Genomic DNA, 10,980 nt, shown 5'->3' on the forward strand with positions numbered 1-10,980 from the left:
AGAGGGACAAGAGTAAGAGCGGGATGTAGTATTAGGAGGTGTTTGATGGCTGTAAGTCTAGTTCACTTAGTTTTTGTACTGGATGGGCCCATTGCCAGTTTCATTGAGAAGACATGTGCAGATGAGGGCTTCTGTCACCGAAAAGGGGTCATATCTGGCAGAGGAGTGATGGTATTCACAGTAACCCTTCTTCTGGCTGACGGTCCTGGGAATGCGGATGCTAGCTCCAGGGTTGGCCTCGCCGGCAGAAAAGTCATTGAAGTTGGAGGTTTCGTGGAGTCGAGTTAGGTGCCGGGCATTGTCCAGGTCCCCCTTGGGATCATAGGCTCAGATGCAGGTACTGCTTGCTCAGTGTCTCAATGGCCTCCTCAAGGTGTTTCAGACCATTGTCCTCTCTCATGGCCTTGGTGATGAAGTTAGTGTGGCAGCCTGCACCATTCCAGGTCCCAGGAATGGGCTTAGGATCAAAGATTGCTGTCATTCCAAAGTCTTCAAATACATGCCACAAGATGAAACGGGCCGCCCAGAAATGATGTCCCATATCCATTTCTTCACAGGGTCCTATCTGGAATTCCCACCAGGCAGGAATGACCTCGGCATTCCGTCCCTGAAATCTTGACACAAGTGTACAAGCAGGCCTGGTGGTGAGCCTGCACAATATCCCTGCCACAGGCTTTGTCTGCTCCCACACCACAGTCATATGGACCTTGGGGCCCAGGGAAGTGGCTGGAAGGCCAACCAAAGGGGTGTTCGTCTGTGCGCATGAGAATATATTCCTGCTCCATTCCAAACCGGAGGTGCTGGTTGCTCACCATGTCTGTGATCCATTTACAGGTGTGCCTTCAATTGGTCTCTGTGGGCTTTCGGTTGTATTTGAAGACTTCACAGAACACCGGCTTGGGGTCCTTGCAGAAAAGGTCCTGAAACACGGCAGCAAGGATGAGATACTTGTCACTGGTGGAGCTTCAGACTGAAAAGCACTAGGAACCATCAAAATGCCACTCAGGCAACTCATCTAACACCGTCAATCCAGATACACATAGCTTGGGCTTCCTCACCCTGAGACGAGGACATGCCCACCTGCTGGATGCCTTTTTTCAAGTGGGAACTCGCTGAAGTGGCCGTGGTAGGAGGCGTCCTGGGTGGCAGGGCAGGCAGGTGGTGAGAATGAGGTGCAGGAGGAGAGGCGAGGAGGCCGGGGATGCTGTGCAGACGCTCTGCTCTTCTCCCATCCTCAGCTCTGCCACAATCATTGCTTCCTTCTCATCTAGGAAAAGAAACAAGCTGAGCCTAGAAATGATTTGAATGGGACAATGGGAGGGTGTCTATTTTCTAAACCTCCCTCGCAGTCTAAGTGTTCCTTCTGTTTCTCCCTGTGTCACCTATAGTCTCAAGAGGAAATGGTGATGAGCTTACCTGTTTCCAGATGGCACGAGCATTGGGTACCATCTGGACCCAATGGTACATGGTATCCTTTGTACCACAGTGATGATGGCTCAGCGTCAGGGGGAGGGGGAGACAGAGCATAGGCATGATTTATGGATGTGACTCAGTCTTCCTGGGCCTGCTTCCCTACAGGACTAACCAGAGGCCAAATTGGGAAGAAGGAAAAGATTCATCCTGGTTCCTTTGGCCCCTTTTCCATTGGGAGTGATTCTGACTCTCACCTGCTTAGAATTGAGGATGCCAAGGAGCTTTCTGGTACAAATATTAACAGTGTGGAAAACTGGCCCAGAGTATAAAGAGGAGTTTGAAAAGGGAAGAATCAAGCCCATTGTATTCTTAAAGAAAAGACTTTGAAAAAAATAAATCACAACTTGTAGATTTCAAAAGACTATCTTCTTTCCAGTTTTCCATTTAGAAAATATGGGTATAATAAATACACATTTGTACACACTTGACTTGAGAAAAGCGCCTCAGAAACGCATAGCGGTTATCCTGAATGGTAAGATTCCAGGGGATTGTTTTGTTGTTGTTTTTTTTTCTGCTACGCGGGCCTCTCACTGTTGTGGCGTCTCCCGTTGCGGAGCACAGGCTCCGGACGCGCAGGCTCAGCGGCCGTGGCTCACGGCCCCAGCCGCTCCGCGGCATGTGGGATCTTCCCGGACTGGGGCACGAACCTGTGTCCCCTGCATCGGCAGGCAGACTCTCAACCACTGCGCCACCAGGGAAGCCCCAGGGGATTGTTTTCTTCTTGTTTGGATCTATGGTCTGATTTCCCCACAGTGAATGTGAATGGCAATATTGTTGGATGCTAAGTGAAGGTCAGCTTCTAAAGTCATATGTAAAGAAGAAAATCATGTCCCATAAAATTACCCTTTGAAGACGACTTCCCTACTAAAATGGGATATATGTGGCTTTGTGTGTCACAAAGTAGTTGCCTTGAATTTAGGGGCCAAGATATATGAAAAGATACACATCTTCATACATCAGAATCCACGCAAGGTGCTGAAAAGGTGCTAAGCTTGGTGGGAATTGAAACCAGCTGCTGAGGGAATATCTGCCATCTTGCTCTTCATTCCGTGGAGCCTCTGCTCACTGAGTGGAATGGCCTGAGGAAACATCTTTACTCTTCAGATGGCTTTCTCTCTGTTTCTCTCACTGTTTCTTTCTCTCTCCTCCCAGGATGTGGTGAGGGGTCTTGTCTTAGAGCTGGGTTTGCAAGGCAAGCCATTATATTCACTTAGATTGCATATTCTAGATCAATAAAATTAGCATTTTATTCTAAGGTGGATTAATTAATTAATTTAATTTAATTTATTGAATGCTAAGGTGAATTTATTTCCACTTCACGAAAAGTTAAGAAAGCTTTGTGTACGGTATGGGGTGGTTGGAATGGAGTAGGTCTGGGTATAAAAGCAGAAACCTTGAGGAGACCAGGAAGGGCCTGCCCACTTTTGCTTGGCAATCCAGCCTGGAAGCTCTTAGCTGCCGCAGCAAGTTGTTGGTAAAGGTGGCTCTTAACTCTGGGTCATTTTCCTATTTGGCGTCCTGCTCTGGTTAGTTTGGGGTGGTGGGCAGGAGGAGAGATCAGTTGGAGGGATGGAATAGAATTTTTTTTTTTTTTTTTTTTTTTTGCGGTACGCGGACCTCTCACTGTTGCGGCCTCTCCCGTTGCGGAGCACAGTCTCCGGACGCGCAGGCTCAGCGGCCATGGCTCACGGGTCCAGCCGCTCCGCAGCATGTGGGATCTTCCTGGACCGGGGCACGAACCCGTGTCTCCTGCATCGGCAGGTGGACTCTCAACCACTGCGCCACCAGGGAAGCCCTAGAATCATTTTTATATGTCCCTCCCCCTCACTTTTTCATCCCCAAATAGAAACAGGTCCCCACAAGACTGGTATGCCCCTGGGAGATGTCTGGAGTCTCTGGCAAAGGGAACATTCGCCCAACACTTACTTATTGAGCACCTATTATATGTGAAGCACTGGGATAAGTATTGAGTCTTCTTGGGGGCAGCCTGTATACTCTCCTTTCTCCCTGCCATGGGGGCAGGAAGAAAGTGAAAGAGAAGACACAACTATGGCTGCTCCATGCCCTCTCATTTGGTGACTTGTCCAGCCCTGTGGATCCGGTGGAGCAGGACAGTGGGGTTAAGACCTGGGTTTTAGAGTCAGGCAGGCCTGGGTTCAAATCCCACTTCTGGCACTTGTGAGCTACATGACCTTGGACAAGTTATTTGGCTTTTCTAAGTCTCAAGCAAGTTATTAAGTCGTTCTGTAAATGGAAAAGATACTTACTGAGCACCTACTATGTGCAAGGTACTGGGGATAAGTACTAAGCAACGTTCTCTGCCCAAGAGCCTTACAGCCTGTGGGGAAGACTGATGTTCATATTTGTAAGTACAAACTGTGGTAAGTTCTCCAAAGGGAGAAGGAAGAACCTTTTGAGCCTGGATAGCTGAAGCCCTCATTTGGGTCGTTTCAGGGGAGGGCTTTAAGAGAAAGGCTCTCTGAAGAGCTGCTTTAAGTCGAGAACTGTGGGATGAGAAGTTGCCAGAATACGAGTGCGGGAGAGAGAATTCCAGCAGAGAGCAAAGCATTTGTTCCACCTCCAGCCAGTGAGATCCACCCGCCAAGCCCCTTAGAGTAGAGGAAGCCCTTCTTAGCTAAAAATAAACTTGCTGAGCCTCAGAAAATCCTGTCACTGCCCAGATCCCCCCAGAGAGCCGATTCTGTGGCTCTAACCCTCCCAGCTGCACCCCACAGGATGTGTGGGGCTGGTGGTCTTCAAACTGCAGCCCCCGACTTTCCCGGCTAATTTTGCCTGGCTGAGAGTGTGTCTCCAGCAAGGCTGGGCTCCCAAGCTGGGCGCCCGCCAGTCAGTCTGGCCAGGGAAGGAACTATTTTGGGAATTTTTATGATGGAGCAATATTTTTTTGGTAAACAAATGGAAAGCTGTTAAACAGGGATGGTCACCCTCTAGCTTGAGGTTCACCTTTCTCCATGTGGAGCTGTCACAGAGGCAGCACTGTCCAGTGGGGAGAATGTCCCCAGGGCTACCCACCTTCAATGCACACCTCATCATTTCTCTTAGATTAAACAGCTATGGAAATTGAGGAGGCTGTTCCCTCCCCCTGCCCTATCTTGGATTCTTTGAAAACAAAATCTCTGGTGTGGTCTCAGGTAGTGGGGCCCGGCCAGCCTGATTGACCCCTTAGGGCTTGGAGATGGCCTGTTAGCTTTGGAAGGGACCTTAGAGAACATCTGCCATCCCCCTCAACTGGTGAAGGAACCAAGGCCCAGAGAGGGGAAACTGCTTTCCCAAGGTCACAGAGCTCATCAACTGCAAATGAGGTTGGAGTCCCAGACGCCAAACTCCTAGTCCTGTTCTCTCCCTTCAGGAACAATCAGCCAGACCAGAGGTCAATAAAAGGAAAGGGTAGACCCCAAGTTTGGTATTTTGCAGAGAGCCTACAAACTATACACACATCACAAGTCATGAATGTACTAAGTTCCTAAGCACTGACCCCACCCTCAATGTCTCCTGGGAGAGGATTCTCCCTATATCTGAGGACCAGTCCTTTATCCCAGTTCTGACCTCATCTGGCCTGGCCTGGCCTCTTCAGGCACACGCCTCTGATTGGCTGCTTGGTGGCTGGGACTTCTTTACCCAGGGCCCCTCTCCTTGATGCTGGGAGACTACCCCTGCCCAAGCGTCATTCATCCAGCAGCTCCATCAACTCTTGTTCTGCCCCAGTGGCTCCCAAGCATCCCAGCTGCCTGGGCCCCATTTTCTCAGTCTGAGCTATGGCCGCTTTTTTTTCTTTCTTTCTTTCTTTTTTTTTTTTGCTGTACATGGGCCTCTCACTGTTGTGGCCTCTCCCGTTGCGGAGCACAGGCTCCGGACGCGCAGGCTCAGCAGGCATGGCTCACGGACCCAGCCGCTCTGCGGCATGTGGGATCTTCCCGGACCGGGGCACGAACCCGTGTCCCCTGCATCGGCAGGCGGACTCTCAACCATTGTGCCACCAGGGAAGCCCTATGGCCATTTTTTAATGTCTGAGCTCAGAGAAAGATAATCAGGGCCCCCAAATGAAAACAGGATCAATGCATTGCCTTCCCCCTACTGACAGAGCTAGGAGGCCACTATATTGTTATGGCAATAATAGCTGCCTCTTACTGAGCCTCCGCCAGGACCTAATAGATATCTTTTCATTTCATACTCACAACAGCCATGCATGGTATGGATTATTTGTCCCACTTTACAGAGGAAAATGCTGAGGGCCAGAGAAGCCCAAGATCACACGAATGATGAGTAAGTAATGGAGCCGAGATTCACTCCAGGTCTGTCTGGCTCTAATCCCTCAGCTCTCCCCACCAGGCAGCCTCCAGGTATGAGACAAAGAGAGTCTGGCCAGGATGGTGGCAGAACTATGTAGTGGAAAGGACTCTGTTTCCAAGCTCCAATAGATCAAAGGTTGGAGTTGAAAGAAATTGACAAATAGAACATATCACCTAAGTTTTGAGTCTTTTTTTTTTTTTTTGCGGTACACGGGCCTCTCACTGTTGTGGCCTCTCCCGTTGCAGAGCACAGGTTCCGGACGCGCAGGCTCAGCAGCCATGGCTCACGGGCCCAGCTGCTCCACGGCATATGGGATCCTCCCGGACTGGGGCACGAACCCGTGTCCCCCGCATCGACAGGCGGACTCTCAACCACTGCGCCACCAGGGAAGCCCTTGAGTCTTGAATTGGTCAGAAGTCTTCCATTTTTGAGTGATAGAAACCCAACCCAATCAGCTTATATACAAGACAGCTTACCTTCATTTGAGTGCCTGGGAAACCTGGGATTACATCTGGCTTTATGAACAGCTTGATCCATGATAGTCTTCCTCTGCTTGGCTTATTCTTCAGACAAGCTTTCTCCACACGATGGTATCAGTCGTTGCTGGAACCCCAGAATCAGATCCTCTCAGCAGAAAGGGACCATTTCTTTGACAGCTTTGGTGGGAAAATCCCAGAAGGACTCCTACTGATTGGCTTGGGTCATATGCCCATTCTCTGAGCCAATCACTGTAGCCAGGGGGATGGAGGAAGAATGTGCTCCTCAGGGAAACCAGCTGAGCTTCGGTGTCTGACGAAGGAGAGAAAAGGTTTGGGGAGACAGAAACAACAGATAACCTTAGGCCAGGGGACTGGGAGAATGTTGGCACCCCTGCCAATCAGAGGGAAAAATCAGGAGGAAGGGTTACTTGGGAATAATAATATGAATTACAACAACAGTAATAAGTAACATTTATTACAGCTTACGAAGCCCTTTCACATACCTTGTTTAGTCCTGATCTAACCCAGAAAGGAAGGCAGAACAGGTGTTGTTACTGACCTCATTTTACAGATGAGGGGACAGGTTTGGAGCGGATAAAGGATGTGCTCGTGGCTGGCAGGTGGCAGGTCTGGAACTCTGATGGTGGACTCTCACTCAGGTTCTCTGAATCCCAGTTCAGGAGGGAAGACAGGCTGAGTGTGAAGTGCCTGGTGTCCTGAAGGCATATGCTACTCTCAAGGTGACAGGCACTCCTGACCATGTCACTTTGGGGTCATTTACTTAGTGTGAGCCCTTGCTAGGTGTTACATGCCATGCGGGCAGGGATCATATCTGTCTAGTTCACTGCTCTACCTTAGTGCCGAGCTCTGTGCTTGGCCCCCAAGAGGCACTGAATATAAAGTGATCCAGTAGAGCCCTGTTGATGACCAGAGGCTCCCTGGGAATGGAGGATGGGGACCAGAGATCCAGGCTAAGGACTGAGCCTTGGGAGTGAGCATGGGGAAAGAAAAGTAATGGGATCCTAAAGTGCAGCATGGTTGGCCCCAGCCCCAGACAACCTTCACCAAATGCACCACAAGCCTCACATCTGCTGGGCAGACCAAACTGGACATATGGGACCTACAGACTCTGAAAATCCCATTGGTACAACTGGACTGGGTTGGCAACCATGTGAGTTGTGTCTTTTGGGACTTGTCTTTGCTGTGCCTGATTGCACTTCTCTTTAAGTTCCAGTTAAGTCAATCAAACTCCATTTACTGAGCACCAACTAAAGCCAGGCATTGTGCATATATTGGGCACCAGGTGTATGGTGATAAATATGACACAATTTTAAGGGTCATTTTAAGGGCCACTCATTTGTTTAACCCTCATTATTTCCCAGATACTGTGTTAAGCACTGGGTGTACAAGATTTGCTGAAAGTCTTATTCTAGACAGGGGGGAGTGACACATTTATGCCCAACTGATCACAATACAAAGAAGTGATGTGATCTGCATATAAAAAAGTGCTTTGAGGGCTTCCCTGGTGGCGCAGTGGTTGGGAGTCCGCCTGCCGATGCAGGGGACACGGGTTCGTGCCCCGGTCCGGGAAGATCCCACATGCCGCGGAGCGGCTGGGCCCGTGAGTCATGGCCGCTGAGTCTGCGTGTCCAGAGCCTGTGCTCCGCAGCGGGAGAGGCCACAACAGTGAGAGGCCCGCGTACCGCAAAAAAAAAAAAAAAGTGCTTTGGGATTATAGAGATAAAAGTGACTAATTTTTGTTTGAGAGATTCAGGAACTCTTGCTGAGGAGATGCTTTCTGAGCTAGACTAGCAGAGCAAAGGAAAAAGGTAAGTGCAGGGTGTACTTAGAGAAGGAATGGTGAGCTGCTTAGAGTGGGGAGACTCAGTGCTCGGGGGAGGTGGCGGGAAATGGAAAGTGGGAAGGAGGCGAAGCTTGAGGACTGGTTCAGGGATTTCCACTTTATCCTTAGATGCCCTGGTCCCTTGGCAGGGAAACCCTTGCCTGGTATCTGTCTATGTTTTGCCATTCAGTCATCTATTGGTTTCATACTTTGTTCTCTGGTCAGCATGTCCTGTTTATGTTTGTTGCCTCTTAAAATGTGAGCTACTAGTGGGCAAAGCCAGTTTCCATGCATTTTTTTTTTTAGATTTTTTTAAAAAAATTATTTATTTTATTTATTTATTTTAATGCATTGGGTGCATTGGGTCTTCTTTGCTGTGCGCGGGCTTTCTCTAGTTGTGGCGAGCAGGGGCTACTCTTCATTGCGGTGCACGGGCTTCTCATTGCTGTGGCTTCTCTTGCTGCGGAGAACGGGCTCCAGGCGCACAAGCTTCAGTAGTTGTGGCTCACGGGCTTTAGAGCGCAGGCTCAGTAGTTGTGGCGCACGGGCTTAGTTGCTCCGTGGCATGTGGGATCTTCCCAGACCAGGGCTCGAACTCGTGTCCCCTGTATTGGCAGGCAGATTCTTAACAACTGCGCCACCAGGGAAGCCCCATGCATTTTTTTTGCGTGTGTGCTGAGCCCAGTATAGTATGGATCATAACCAGATCCCCTGGCCAGGACAGGCTGGCCATGAGCTCTACTGAGTGACTAGGGAGCAAACTCCAGGATAATCAGAGCTGCTGAGACTGAGCCCTCCCCGAGCTTCCCTCATCTACCACCTTTGGGGCCACCCATAGTGTACATGCTGGAGTGGACTGATTGTCCACTGATATCCGATCCCCTTTGTTCAATAATAGAACTGAGTTTGAACCAGACACGCCACCCAGCCTCCCTTGCTACTTGGTATGTCCATACACCTGTGTTGCAGCCACTGGGATGTGAGTAAGAGTGAGTTGGCCGTAAAAGGAATGCATGATCCTAAAAGGAATGCATTAGCACAGTGAGATCAGCTGGGTGCTTTGTGACCACCCAGAGGGGTGGGATAGGGAGGGTGGGAGGGAGATGCAAGAGGGAGGGGATATGGGGATATATGTATACATACAGCTGATTCACTTTGTTATACAGCAGAAACTAACACAACATTGTAAAGCAATTATACTCCAATAAAGATGTTTTAAAAAATGTTTAACATTTTCAAATGTCACAAGAGAACCTGGAACTGTAATAGCAAGCATTGCACATTTGGGATTTAATTTTGTAGTTCTTTGTAACATTAACTTTGTTAATCTTTGATATTAATCTCCTTTTTATTGGTTTGATTTGCTTTGGGTAAAACTTTAAAAAATCCTTTATTTTGTATAAAATCTATAGCTTATATCTGAAACACAGAATTTCTACTTTGGTTTCCCAGTTGTATATGTATATCAGATCACTGAGGTTTTCAAGCCTGTATTGTACATAGAATAAATTTATCTAAAATAAATTTATTGGATAAAGCCAAAATATATATATATATATACAATAGAAAACTAGAATTAACTAATTGGAATTTATTTTGCTGTGAATGACTAATGAATGTATAATAAAATTAACTGTAAAATAATAAGCTTACACTATTTACTTATTTATTTATTTTTAATAAATTTATTTATTTTATTATTTATTTATATATTTTTGGCTGTGTTAGGTCTTCGCTGCTGTGCGTGGGCTTTCTCTAGTTGAGGCGAGTGCGGGCTACTCTTCTTTGTGATGCGTGGGCTTCTGATTGCGATGGCTTCTCTTGTTGCAGAGCATGGGCTCTAGGCGCCTGGGCTTCAGTAGTTGTAGCATGAGGGCTCAGTAGTTGTGGCTCATGGGCTCTAGAGCACAGGCCCAGTAGTTGTGGTGCATGGGCTTAGTTACTCCACGGCATGTGGGATTTTCCCGGACCATGGCTCGAAGCCGTGGCCCTTGCATTGGCAGGCGGATTCTTAACCACTGTGCCACCAGGGAAGCCCCAAGCTTACACTATTTAAAAACATGTTCTTTATATTAAAAAATCAGAAATAAGGAATAAATTAATTAGTGCAAACTTTAAACATTTACCTCTAAAAATAAGAGCAATCATTTCATCGACTAAAAGTAAAAAGTAGGGTCACCACATTACGTTACTGGAAACAAAGTTGGCTATCAGACATCATTATTCTTTAATTACATGATTCTTTAAAAAATTATTTGAGTTATTTGAATTATTTCAGATTGTATGCATAAAGTAAGACTTTATTAATATCTAATATAATACTATTTAAAAGTTACATAATCACATTTCTTTGGCAAATAATTTGCAAGGAAAAATAGAGAATAGAGAAACTATACATTTAAAAAAACGGAAGAAACATATCAACTAAATGCTAGGCTTTATTGGATTCATATTCAAACAAAACAACTGTTAAAAATTTTTTGTGAGGGGCTTCCCTGGTGGCACAGTGGTTGAGAGTCCGACTGCCGATACAGGGGACACGGGTTCGTGTCCCGGTCCGGGAAGATCCCACAGGCCACGGAGCGGCTGGGCCCATGAGCCATGGCCGCTGAGCCTGCACGTCCGGAGCCTGTGTTCCGCAACGGGAGAGGCCACAACAGTGAGAGGACGCGTACCGCAAAAAAAAAAAAAAAAAAAAAAAAATTTGTGGGACAATCAGAAAAAATGAACAGTGACTATATTAAGCTATTATTTACCTAATTTTAGGTGTGGTAATTGCATTACTGTTATATTTCTAAAAAGTTGTTACATTTTAGATTTTCATAATAAAATATTTATCAATGAAATTTAAAAAAACAAAATAAAAGGAATGCG

General features: G+C 47.3%; 1 pseudogene across 1 annotated transcript; it reads right to left on the minus strand.

The window, feature by feature from the left end:
- Positions 1–66: 66 nt before the first annotated feature.
- Positions 67–1,439, minus strand: LOC307049662 (glutamine synthetase-like; annotated as a pseudogene). Its single transcript has 2 exons — positions 1,417–1,439; positions 67–1,138 (listed from the first exon to the last, which is right to left on the minus strand). The product of its transcript is annotated as a glutamine synthetase-like (transcript).
- Positions 1,440–10,980: the final 9,541 nt, after the last annotated feature.

This window comes from Hyperoodon ampullatus (genome assembly GCF_949752795.1).
Source record: "Hyperoodon ampullatus genome assembly, chromosome: 3".
NCBI lineage: Eukaryota > Metazoa > Chordata > Mammalia > Artiodactyla > Ziphiidae > Hyperoodon > Hyperoodon ampullatus.